At 45.0% G+C, this 13,705-nt stretch overlaps 1 pseudogene; it reads right to left on the bottom strand.

Moving 5' to 3' along the window:
• Window positions 1-1,880: 1,880 nt before the first annotated feature.
• Window positions 1,881-13,705, bottom strand: part of LOC124788587 — a 34,117-nt pseudogene continuing 22,292 nt past the window's right edge.

Here is a 13,705-nt window from a genome sequence, read left to right as displayed (position 1 = left end):
TACCTCTGGAATATTTTACTCAAGAGGATGCCATCATCATTTAACCATGAAGCAGAGCTGCATGTCCTCACGAAAAGTTACGCTGTAGTTTCCCCTTGCTTTTAGCTGTTTGCTGTACCACCACAGCACAGCCATTTTGGTTGATGTTAAAAGACCTGATCAGTCAATCATCTGGATTGCTGCCCCTGCAACTACTGAAAAGGCTGCTGCCCTCTTCAGGAATCATATGTTTGTCTGGCCTGTCAACAGATACCCCCCTGTTGTGGTCGCATCTACAGTACAGCTAACTGTATCGCTGAGGCATGCAGGCCTCCCTACCATTTGCAAGGTCTATGGTTCATGGCAGAATTAAAGTTATTAAATTTCATTCTATTAAGCAAAATCTTGGTTTGAGTGAGTACAGATGATAAGTGACTTCACACTATGTGCAGGCAAGGGCAATCGACAATGTGGTCCTTACCTCTTCTTTTACGATGTAGCATAGATAACAGTTGTCCAATAGCTTAAAATTTTTGTACATCTTCCAATTATCCATTTTATGGTTTATCTACAGTGGTGTTTTCATATTTTCCATGGTTTCTCTCATGGTATAACTGATTGTTAACTTCCAGTACTCAACAATATTATTTTCCATAACACAAGAAACAAAAAGAAAAAAGATGGTAAAGGTGTTATGATATCAATAAAGTTTACATATTGTGTATTTAAAAATTATATAAGGTTCTGTCATGGATGCCAAAATGTATGCCTGAAGAAGAAAGGAATGAATATCTAATAAAATGATTGAACTTAAATCACCCAAAAGCTAATTGGTAGTGTCATACTTCACAGCAACCACAGCAAGACCACATTAAAAATTATAAATAATTAGAATTTCGCTATTAAATAGTATTCTAACACCTACACGACCAAGGATAATTTCTTTACTGCATTTGGGTTCTATTTTACTGCAAGGTGCAGTGTCATTATTGGGGAGAAAAAAAAGCTTGGAAACTGTGCGCCGTTATAATGTGGAATATAATGCACCCAAATGAGTTGCATAACACAAAAACAGTAATCAGGCTTCATAGTGAGAAAATTGGGTTGCAGCATTCGAGTTGAAGAAGATGCAAATATCCAAATGATGTCGCGCCGAAGGCGCAGAATTGACATGTCACCAAACATCATTGTTATTACTGAAGTTACAAGTAACAAAGAAATGTGTTCTTCCATGAAGATGGACAGAAGATAAAAGGCAATAGTGAGGACACTTTAAGAGCCTGAAAAACAAAATTCATCAATGATTTATAAACATTATTAAAGATACTGAGTATAATTTGATCTTTGACATAGGGTGATATTTTGATTTATTACAATTTTCTCTGCTGTGCTTCAGATAATCTGTCAACCAACCATTTAAACTCACTGAAAAACTTACTACACTGTAGGTCTTCACAACATGGATTTGTCAAGAGTAAACAAGTGTTGAGAAGTGGAATTAAAATCCAAGATGAAAGAATATAAGTGCTACGATACGCTGGTGGTATTGCCATTTTCTGTGAATGCGAGGAAGAATTGTAGAACTTGTTGAATGGTATGAAGTCTACTGAGAGCAAAATATGAGCTGAGAGTAAAGCAAAAAAAGATAAAACATATGGAGGAGTGGCAGATAAAGCAACAAGCTTGGCCTCAACTTTACACACCTCATAGTAAAAGAAGTGAAGAAATTTGCTCCCTTGCATGCAGTGGTGGCTCGTAGCTAAAAAAAAAATGGGGCTGTGCTCTAGAAAATTGTGTAAATGGACATATATAAAAAGGATATTTATCCAGAAACTTGATAAAATCCCAAAAGAACAAAATCAAACATTTTACTTACTAAATTGTTACAGTTCAAACTTGATCTATTCATTTAAAAAGAAATCTGTTCTTCTTGTTTTGAATTGTACAAAAAGATCAACAATTTTGTCCTTGATCTTGAGATAACAAATGAGGAAATTTTTCTCAATTGAAAATAGCACAAACGCATTTCATTTTTCTGAATTCTCAGCACTTCTTAAAAATTTTTACTTTCTTTTCAATGTTGAAAAGCAGCGTTCTGCCTGTAATGTAGTCATGGGAACTGTCAAGAGGATTTTTATCAGTTCATTATTTTACTAAAACATCCCCTTTGTAAGAGTACTTTTCAAGATAAGTTTTAGCAGCTCAATGAATTTGCAACACTTATGAATATCAGACTTACAATAGAATACATTTAGTTCAGTTTCAAGCTTTTCTTTGTCAATCAAGGAATATGCTTCAGTTCTCAGAGGATGTTCATTCTTTAAAGCAAATGATGCATTTTTGTTGAACAATTTAGCAGCCTCTAAGTCTCTGGTGGAAGATTATCAAACTCACATACAGTCACTCACTTCCTTAACTTCTGCCCTGATAGTCTTTGAAGAATTCTCTCTGTACTTTGAATTTTTTGGTATTAAAATAGCAGTTTTGAAATTTGTTATATATTCATCAACTTCAAAAAATTAATTTCTTGAGACTGCATTTTGTTATAACATATCTGAACATTAGATATAATGTGATGAAAAACCTCTAATTGAAACTGAAACTATCAACATTCAGGTATTTTAAAATTCCTGTTGCTTCTGAGATGGTTTGATGTGTACTTGATGTTGAGTGAATTTCAGTAATGTGGTTTTTAGAGGTTACAAATAATCATGAACTCTGTTTATGGTCCAAATGTTGAAGTTTCACCTTGTAAGGAATGGATGTGGAATACTGATGTCCACATTGGCATCCACAAAAGGGGAGAGGGGGACCACTTGCTCCCTCCTGTAATCAGGGTACAGATGTTTCATTCATTACTGAATTCTCTCAGATTTCTAGCATTCATTGACTGTGACTCCACTAAATGGCAGATTTAACATTGCTGACTATGAAGGGAAATATTGCAGCTTTAGCAGTCTCTCACTATATATTCAGTTCTCCATCAACCATGGACCTTGCAGTTGGTGGGGACGCTTGTGTGCCTCAGCGATACAGATAGCCATACTGTAGGTCCAAACACAATGGAGGGGTGTATATTGAGAGGCCAGACAAATGTGTGGTTCCTGAAGAGGGGCAGCAGCCTTTTCAGTAGTTGCAGGGGTAATAGTCTGGATGATTGACTGATCTGGCCTTGTAACATCAACCAAAACAGTCTTGCTGTGCTGATACTGCAAACAGCTGAAAGCAAGGGGAAACTACAGCCACAATTTTTCCCGAGAGCATGCAGCTTTACTGTGTGATTAAATGATGATGACGTCCTCTTGGGTAAAATATTTACAAAGAGATAGAGGGGCTGGCCAGTACTTACCTCAGCTCAGTACAGCCGATACATACACAAAACAGAACACAAAATTTTTTATCCTAGCTTTCGGAACTTGGTTCCTTCATCAGGGTGGAGAGAGGGGAAAAAAGGGGAAGAAGGGAAAGTGGATTCAGTTACTGACAACCCAGGTTATGAAGCAACAGGGGAAAGGTAAACATGGAGAGTAGCAAAGATGGAGGCATGAGTGTCAGAGGGAAGCCAAAGATATTCTACTGTAAGTACTGTGCCAGCTTCCAACCAAAGAGGATGCATACAGAAGTAAAGAGGTATATAGTATAAAGATAAACACAACTATATAGGATGAAAAGATGTATGAATGGCTAAAGAGGAAAGGGAAAGGGGAGAAGACTGAAGAGTAAATGGGAGTGAGGTTGGTTAACGTAGGTTCAGTCCAGGGTGATGGCGGGATGAAAGGATGTGTTGGAGTGCAAGTTCCCATCTCCGCAGTTCCGAAGGACTGGTGTTGGGTGGGAGAAGCCAAATGGCACGTACAGTGTAGCAGGTTCCTAGGTCCCTAGAATTATGCTGGAGGGCATGCTCTGCTATTGGGTATTGGACATCTCCTAGGCGGTCAGCCAGTTTAGTCGTCATCATACCAATGTAAAAGGCTGTGCAGTGCAGGCATGTCAGCTGATAAATGACGTGTTGTTTCACATGTGGCCCTGCCTTGAATTGTGTATGTTTTACCAGTAGTGAGGCTGGAGTAGGTGGCTGTGGGAGGATGCATGGGGCAGGTTTTGCAGCAGGGTCGGTTACAAGGGTAGGAACCACTGGGTAGAGAAGGTGGTCTGGGAATATTGTAGGGTTTGACAAGGATGTTACGGAGGTTAGGGGGATGACGAAAGGCAACTCTGGGTGGTGTGGGGAGAATATTGTCCAGGGATGATCTCATTTCAGGGCTTGACTTGAGAAAGTCTTATCCCTGGTGGAGTAATTTGTTGATGTATTTGAGGCCAGGATAATATTGGGTGACAAGGGGGATGCTTCTGTGTGGTTTGGAGGTAGGAACATTGTTGTTGGACAGGGAGGAATGTATTGCTCGGGAGATCTGTTTGTGGACAAGGTCTGCAGGATAGTTGCGGGAGAGGAAAGCACTGGTCAGGTTATTGGTGTAATTGTTGAGGGATTTGTCACTGGGGCAGATACGTTTGCCACGAATACCTAGGCTGTAGGGAAGGGAGCGTTTGATGTGGAATGGATGGCAGCTATCAAAGTGAAGGTACTGTGGTTTGTTTGCAGGTTTGATGTGAACATAGGTGTGGATGTGAGCTTCAACAAGATGAAGGTCAACATCCAGGAAGGTGGCTTGGGTTTTGGAGAAGGACCAGGTGAAATTCAGATTTGAAAAGGAATTGAGGTTATGGAGGAAATTAAGGAGTGTTTCTTCACCATGAGTCCAGATCACAAAGATATCATCTATAGACCTATACCAGGCCAGGGGAAGCAGCTGTTGGGTCTTCAGGAAAGCCTCTTCCATGCGGCCCATGAAGAGGTTGGTTTTGTGGCGGTGTTCGTAGCGACAAACACTTGGCTGTAGAAATGGCTTACGAAGTCACCGCCACACTTTTAATAGCGGGCCGACCGGTCCGCTGGAACAGTGAACAGAAAGATGAAAGCCCAAAACACTCAGATTAAATAAAAGTCGGTACTTATCTTTATTCATGAAGATACAGAAACACAGTAGGGAACTCGGTGTCTACAGAAATCTGTCTAGCTCGAGTCGGAGCGGCTAGGTCAGCGTCGGCTGACGACAAACAACAACTCTGCTGCGATGAACACACAACTGACTAGCAAGTACACAATTCGGTGGCGAGTACACAACTGAGCAGCGAATGCAGAACTGTCCTAGCGCTCGCGACTCCAGCGCTTAAGAACCCAGAAGCCAGCGGTGGCGCGCGCAGACTTGCGGCGATTTGCTGTCTCGCTGGCGCTCCTTATGCGGACGGCGTCCGGACTTTGATGCTGCCAACCTTTTGGCAGCGGGCTCGGGTGGCATTACTGGCTAGGACATAACACTCCTCCCCCCCAAATCGCCGCACCGTCGTTGAATAATGACGTGGCGAGCGTCGACGGCGGGGGAGGGGTCGGGCCGCAGGCGTAGCAGAAGAGACCGGGGCGGAGACTGTTGTCGGTGGCAGTCCCCGGTCCGCACCCCAGCATTGGCTGCGCGGGGCCCCGGGAAACACCGACTGAAAACCGAGGTCAGGGTGCACGCCTGTGACCACGGGCGCAGCTTCTGGTACTGGACGCGACGGGGCGTCGGGACCCACGAAGAGAGGCAGCGTCTCCTGACGCTGCGTCGACGGCTGCTGAGCGGGCGCCGGACAAGTCGCTGCGGTGTCAGACTCCTTGGGGGTGCCCAAGGAAAGCGGCTGCAGGACAGGCTGCACAGCCACCGCTTGGGAAGGCGGCCCGGCTGAGGGGTCGACGTCCATCAGCTCCGAAGGCGGCGGCGACTGAAGAGGGACCGCAGGCGCCGGAGCGACCAGCTGGGGCGCTCCCGGAGGAAGCTGCGCGGGAGGCATCAACGGGACGGGCTGTCGGCGTGGTAGCGGCGACGGCTGCTGCTGCTGCCCTGGGGGCGGCAGCGAAGTCGGAAGGCGCGGCTGGAACCCGCCGCGGACTAAATCTGTGGACAAAGAACGAGCGGCAGAATCCGGGCGGCCAGCGCGGCGCAACTGGTTCTGATGCCTCCTGTGCACCCCAGTAGCACCTTGAACAGTATAAACACCGCGACCCTGGACACTTATCACGGTACCACGTTCCCAACGACGGCGACCGTGATAAACTCTGAAAAAAACGGCGTCGTTGCGCTGAAAACGCGTGCGATGCTCAGAAGCGGCGGGTCGATCCGGGGGGTGCAACAACCGTAGTAGGGTGCGATGACGACGGCTGTGGAGAAGCTCCGCAGGCGAAGGGCCGTCGCGTGGCGTGGTCCGGTACGACGACAGGAACGTGATGAGGGCCTGCTGATGAGAGTGCGTAGCACGAAGGTGGTCCATATGATCCTTGAATGTGCGTACAAAACGTTCCGCTGCATCATTCGATTGAGGGTGGAACGGCGGAGTAAGAACATGGCGAATGCCATTGGCAGAACAAAAACGTTCAAATTCAGCAGAGGTAAATTGTGGACCATTGTCAGACACTAAAACTTCTGGAAGACCCTCAATACAAAAAATTGAAGTCAACGCCTGTATAGTTTGTGCAGACGTTGTAGACTGCATGGGCACAACAAACGGAAAATTACGAAATGCATCTATCACGATGAGCCAACGAGAATTCCAATATGGACCAGCGAAATCAATATGCACTCGCTGCCAGGGACCGGCAGGGCGTGCCCACTCAAAATAGCGTTGAGGCGGAGCAGCTTGGTGTTCGGCACACGTCGAACAATCTGTAGACATCTGCGTAATCTGCTTATCAATGCAGATCCGTGTACAATGACGGCGGGCAAGCTGCTTGGTACGGACCACTCCCCAATGACCTTGATGCAACAAGTCGAGGACCTTGGATTGGAGCACTTGGGGAACCACTACATGAAGCTGGTCATTCTCGGTGCGTAACAGCAAAACTCCGTGCGAAACAGACAACAGATGACGTTGCGGATAATAGCGACGAACCACAGGATCCGATATGTCCTTTGCCTTGGACGGCCAACCACGTTGAACAAAACATAATAGTAAACTCAGATGAGGATCCGTAGCTGTCTCACGTGCCACCTGACGATAATCAATCGGAAAATCCCGGAGGGATTGATGCTCATCGGCGTCAATCTGATGGCAAGAGTCTTCATAGGAATCGAAGACATCATCCGCAGCAATCGGCAATCTAGAAAGCGCGTCAGCGTTTGCATGCTGAGCTGTAGGGCGATACAGTATCTCATACTGGTATTGTGATAACAAAAGAGCCCAACGTTGTAGTCTCTGAGCTGTCCGCTGAGGAACTGGTTTAGACAGATGAAACAGCGACGTCAGGGGCTTGTGATCTGTTACTAAATAGAAGGGTCTACCATAGAGGTAGTGATGGGATTTTGTGACACTGAACACAATAGCCAACACTTCCTTGTCCAATTGGCTATAATTACACTGAGCTTTGTTGAGCAATTTAGATGCGAACGCAATAGGATGTTCGGTGTTACCGACTCGGTGAGACAACACAGCACCGAGGCCGAAAGAAGAGGCATCACAAGCTAACACCAGAGGCCTGTGAGGGTCGTAATGGACCAGACAACGATCATTCAATAAAGCCTCTTTAAGCTGCTGAAAGGCTGATTGGCAATCAGCTGACCACACAAACGGAACATTCTTACGGCGGAGACGATGCAACGGTGCAGCAATCTGTGATGCATTAGGTATAAACCTAATATAATATGTCAATTTGCCAAGAACTGCTTGCAATTCATGCAGATTGCGAGGGGCGGGCAAATCACGAATAGCTGCTAAATGTGACTGGGAGGGATGAATGCCTTGAGCATTAATAACATGTCCCAGATACTCCAGCTCCGTAAGGAAAAATGAACATTTATCGATGTTGCAACGTAGGCCTGCCTGAGACAACACTTTAAACAAACACTCCAAATTACGGAAATGTTCAGCAGGCGTCCGACCGGACACAACAATATCGTCTAAATAGTTGCAACACGATGGCACATTAGCCAGAAGTTGTGACAAAAAACGCTGAAAAACAGCTGGAGCTGACGCACAACCAAAAGGCAAACGCAGAAAACGGAACAACCCCAACGACGTGTTTACGACAAAATACTGTTGTGATTGCTCGTCGAGGGGCAATTGCAAATATGCTTCACGGAGATCAATTTTGGAAAAGAAACGAGCTTCCCCTTAACTTATCCATCAGCTCGTCCGGTCTAGGCAAAGGAAAAGAATCAATGACAGTCTGAGGATTCACTGTCGACTTAAAATCAGCACACAAACGTAACTTGCCAGACGGTTTCTTTATAATAACTAAGGGAGAAGCCCACTGGCTCGCTGAAACGGGTTGAATAACACCGTTGTTTTGCCAACGACGAAGTTCATCTTCTACAGGTGCCCGGAGGGCGTGAGGCACTGGACGAGCACGACAAAATCGAGGCTGAGCATTATCTTTTAACGTAATATGAGCGGCAAAGTTCGCAGCACAACCCAGTTCGTCTTTAAATACGTCACTGTATCGTTTACACAACTTGGTTATGCTGTCTTGAGGAACAACAACAGAATCAATTTGCAACACATTGTCTTGGATAGACAGGCCAAACAAGTCAAAACAGTCTAATCCGAAAATGTTTACACTGTCTGTAGCGCGGAGCACTGTGAATGAAACTGTTTTTGTATTGCCACGGAATGTGGCTGGCACGCTACATACACCTAACACAGGAATTCGTTCTCCACTATAAGTAGCCAAAGAATGTTTCGCCGCTGAAAGTTGAGGGCGGCCGATAGCCGCATACGTAGCACTATTTATGAGAGTCACAGACGCACCAGTGTCTAATTGAAAATTGAAGGTCTTATCCTGGATGCGTAGCTTCACAAATAGTTTATTACACTGTCTCTGGATCGGTGCAGTGGAGGCAGAAGACACAAAATCAGCGCGTTTAGCGCGTGTTCGCTGCTTACAACTCGTGGGTTGGGCGGGTGGAACAACAACTCCCGCGTCACTTGCAGTCTGTACATCACTGTTCACAGCGTTTGAATTACGCTTGGGTCGCATAGCAGAGGGCTGGGTGGGTGGCTTATTGCGAACAAGTTTATTACCCACACGAACCGTGGAAGAGTCTTTAAACGCGACCTTCTGGGCGGGCTGGCTTTGAAGAACATGAATATCCTTGGGCTGGGCAGCACTAGAATTGTTCTTGCGTTTACGCAAACAAACAGTCTGGATGTGTCCTGTCCTTTGACAAAAGTGACAAACCGCGTTTCGTAACGGGCAACGTTCACGAGGAGGAGCAAGAACACACTTAGGGCAAGACTTAACTTTATCATTTTGCACACGTGGCTGACGAATGTTTTTAACATGACGCGGCCGGCTAGTGTTTACAGTCTGACTGCGCCGGTGGGGCCGCGGGCGTGACATAACTTGCTTAGCACAGGCAATTTGAGAAATACATGGCTGATCTAACTCACACTCAGCATAGTCAAAAGTATCTTGGGCTTCAATGATGTTCATCACAGTCTCTAATGACGGGTCAGGCAACTTTAAGATAGCAGCACGAATACGAGAATCTGCAATGTTTTGAGTAATAGCGTCTCGTAACATGACATCACTGTAGGAAGCTCCACACACACAATTAAATCGGCACTGACGGGTGAGGCCCCGTAAATCTGTTAACCACTGTTTATTAGATTGATGTGGCAGTTTCTTTAATCTGAAGAACTTGAATCTGGCTGCTGCCACATGAACTCGCGACTCGAAATACTCAGCAAGCTTGTTAACAACAACGTCATAGTCTAAAGCTTCTGGCTGGGATTCCGGGAACAACTTACAAAGTAGTCGATAGACTTCCACGCCTGCAGTGGAAATTAAATAAAGCTGCCGCTCAGTACCTGTGATTTTGTAGACTGACATGTGCGCCTGCAACTGCGCGAAATATTCTCGCCATTCTTCTCTGGATTCATTAAAAGCCCGGAACGGTGGTGCTGCCTGTGCTTGTTCCTTTTGTGTTGGAGGATTAGCCGCTTGTTTGGCGATTGCTTCCACCAGACTTTGTATTTGCTGACTCTGTAACAAGATCAACTGTTGTAATTCGGCAGACATAGTGAACACAAATTAAACCAGCCCCCAAAATGTTATCTCTATAATTAGTATAACAAGAACAAGTTGAACCAGCCCTGCACACGAGTTCGGAAGTCCTCGTCGCCAGTTTTGTGGCGGTGTTCGTAGCGACAAACACTTGGCTGTAGAAATGGCTTACGAAGTCACCGCCACACTTTTAATAGCGGGCCGACCGGTCCGCTGGAACAGTGAACAGAAAGATGAAAGCCCAAAACACTCAGATTAAATAAAAGTCGGTACTTATCTTTATTCATGAAGATACAGAAACACAGTAGGGAACTCGGTGTCTACAGAAATCTGTCTAGCTCGAGTCGGAGCGGCTAGGTCAGCGTCGGCTGACGACAAACAACAACTCTGCTGCGATGAACACACAACTGACTAGCAAGTACACAATTCGGTGGCGAGTACACAACTGAGCAGCGAATGCAGAACTGTCCTAGCGCTCGCGACTCCAGCGCTTAAGAACCCAGAAGCCAGCGGTGGCGCGCGCAGACTTGCGGCGATTTGCTGTCTCGCTGGCGCTCCTTATGCGGACGGCGTCCGGACTTTGATGCTGCCAACCTTTTGGCAGCGGGCTCGGGTGGCATTACTGGCTAGGACATAACAGTTGGCATAGGATGGAGCCATCCTGGTTGCCATGGCTGTTCCCCTGATTTGCTTGTAGGTCTGGAATTCAAAAGTGAAGTAATTATGGGTGAGGATGAAGTTGGTGAGTATGATAAGGAACAAGGTTTTTGGAAGATCTTCGGGTGGGCATTGGGAGAGGTAGTGTTCAAGGGCAGAGAGACCATGGGTATGAGGGATGTTTGTGTAAAGGGATGTAGCATCTATAGTGACAAGAAAGGTTTCGGGTGGCAGGGGAGTGGGAGTGGATTTGAGGGGTTCTAGGAAGTGGTTTGTGTTTTTGATGTAGGATGGGAGTCTGTGGGTGATAGGTTGGAGGTGTTGGTCTACCAGAGCTGAGATACATTCTGTTGGGGCTTTGAAGCCTGCCACAATGGGACAGCCAGGATGATTCTCTTTGTGGATTTTGGGTAATAGGTAGAAGGTAGGGGTACATGGCTCAGGTGGAGTGAGTAGGTCTATGGAAGCCATTGTGAGGCCTTGTGAGGGACCTTGGATTTTTAGGATTTTCTGCAGCTCAGTCTGGATGGAGGGAATGAGATCCTGGGTAACAGCTTTGTAGGCTGAGGTGTCGGAGAGTTGACGCAGTCCTTCTGCCACATACTCCACACGGTCAAGTACCACAGTTGTGGAGCCTTTATCCGCTGGGAGGATGACAATAGAGGGGTCTGTTTTCAGCTCCTTAATGGCACGGGATTCAGCTGGGGTGATGTTGGGGGTTGTTGGGATGTTCTTCAAGAAGGACTGGGAGGCAACACTGGATATGAGGAATTCCTGAAATGTCTGCAAGGGATGGTTTTGGGGGAGGAGAGGAGGATCCCTTTGAGAAGGCGGTCAGAATTGTTTTAGACAGGTTTCAACACTGGGTCTAGTATTTGGGGGCTGTCTTTGGGTGGTGAAGTGATATTTCCAGTTGAGGTTCCGGGTGAATGAGAGGAGATCTTTAACCAGGGCAGTGCGGTTGAATTTAGGCATGGGGCTAAAGGTTAAAGCTTTTGATAGAACTGATGTCTCTGGAGGAGAGAGGGATCTGGATGAGAGTTTTGGAACTGAATTGGGACTGGTGGTATGTGGCATTTGACCATGGTTATAGTTGAGATTTGGTCTGTGTGGGGTATGTGCTGGGATTGGGAGACTGAGTAGGGTGGCTAGGCAAGGTTTGTTGGCTATGAGGGGGGTTTGTTGAAGGTGCTGTTGTGGTTGGTGTTTGTGAGGGATAGGGAGAGGGACCCCACTTCTTAAGTGTTGACTAGCACTGTGGATAGTTTTTCAGGTGGTCTTTCTTTGGTACTGAACATCACCAACACATTTGGGTAAGTTAAAGTTAGATATAGTGGAAATTAGTGTAGTTCGGTGGCAGGAGGAACAAGACTTCAGGTCAAGTGAATACAGCGTTATAAATACAAAATCAAATATGGGTAATGCAGGAGTAGATTAAATAATGAATAAAAAAATAGGAATGCAGATAAGCTACTACGAACAGCGAAATGTATGCATTATTGTAGCCAAGACAGACAGGAAGCCCACACCTACCACAGTAGTACAAGTTTTATGCCAACTAGTACCACAGATGATGAAGAGATTGAAGAAATGTATGATGCGATAAAAGAAATTATTCAGATGGTTAAGGGAGCCAAAAATTTAATAGTCATGTGGGACTGGAATTTGATGGTAGGAAAAGGAAGAGAAGGAAAAGTAGTAGGTGACTATGGACTGGGGGTAAAGTATGAAGGAGGAAGCTGCCAAGTAGAATTTTGAACAGAACAAAACTTAATCATAGCTAACACTTGGTTTAAGAATCATGAAAGGTTTTATATGTGGAAGAGGCCTGGAGACACTGGAAGGTTTCAGATAGATAATATAATGGTAAGGCAGAGATTTAGGAACCAGATTTTAAATTGTAAGACCTTTTCAGGAGCAGATGTGGTCTCTGATCACAATTTATTGGTTATGAACTGCAGATTAAAACTGAAGAAACTGCAAAAAGGTAGGAATTTAAGAAGATGGGACCTGGGTAAACTGAAATAACCAAAGGTTGTTGAGAGTTTCAGAGAGAGCATTAGGAAATGATTGACAAGAGCAGGGGAAAGAAATACAATAGATGAAGAATGGGTAGCTTTGAGATGTGAAATAGGGAAGGAGGCAGAGGATCAAGTAGGTAAAAAGACTTGGGCTAGTAGGAATCCTTGGGTAACAGAAGAGATACTGAATTTAAGTAATGAAAGGAGAAAATATAAAAATGCAGTAAATGAAGCAGGTGAAAAGGAATACAAACATCTAAAAAATGAGATCAACAGGAAGTGCAAAATGGGTAAGGAGGGATGGTTAGAGGACTAGAGGACAAATGTAATGATGTAGAAGCGTTAATCACTAGCGTAAGATAGATGCTGCCTACAGGAAAATTAAAGAGACCTTTGGAGAAAAGACAACCACCTGTATGAATACCAAGAGCTCAGATGGAAAACCAGTCCTAAGCAAAGAAGGGAAAGCTGAAAGGTGGACGGAGTATATAAAGGGTCTATACAAGGGTGATGTATTTGAGGACAGTATTATGGAAATGGAAGAAGACATAGATGAAGATGAAATGGAAGATATTATACTGCATGAAGAATTTGACAGAACACTGAAAGACCTGTCGAAACAAGGCCCTGTCAGTAGACAACATTCCATTTGGTGAGCAAGATGTATGAGAGAGGCAATATACCCTCAGACTTTAAGAAAAATATGATAATTCCAACCCCAAAGAAAGCAGGTGCTTACAGGCGTGAAAATTACAGAACTATCAGTTTAATAAGTCATGGTTGCAAAATACTGACAAGAATTCTTTACAGACAAATGGAAAAACTGGTAGAAGCAGAGCTCGGGAAAGATCAGTTTGGATTCTGTAGAAATGTTGGTACACGTGAGGCAATACTGACCCTACAACTTATCTTAGAAGATAGGATAAGGAAAAGCAAACCTATGTTTCTAGCA

Source organism: Schistocerca piceifrons, chromosome 3 (genome assembly GCF_021461385.2).
Source record: "Schistocerca piceifrons isolate TAMUIC-IGC-003096 chromosome 3, iqSchPice1.1, whole genome shotgun sequence".
NCBI lineage: Eukaryota > Metazoa > Arthropoda > Insecta > Orthoptera > Acrididae > Schistocerca > Schistocerca piceifrons.
This window is presented reverse-complemented; position numbering and strand designations above follow the sequence as displayed.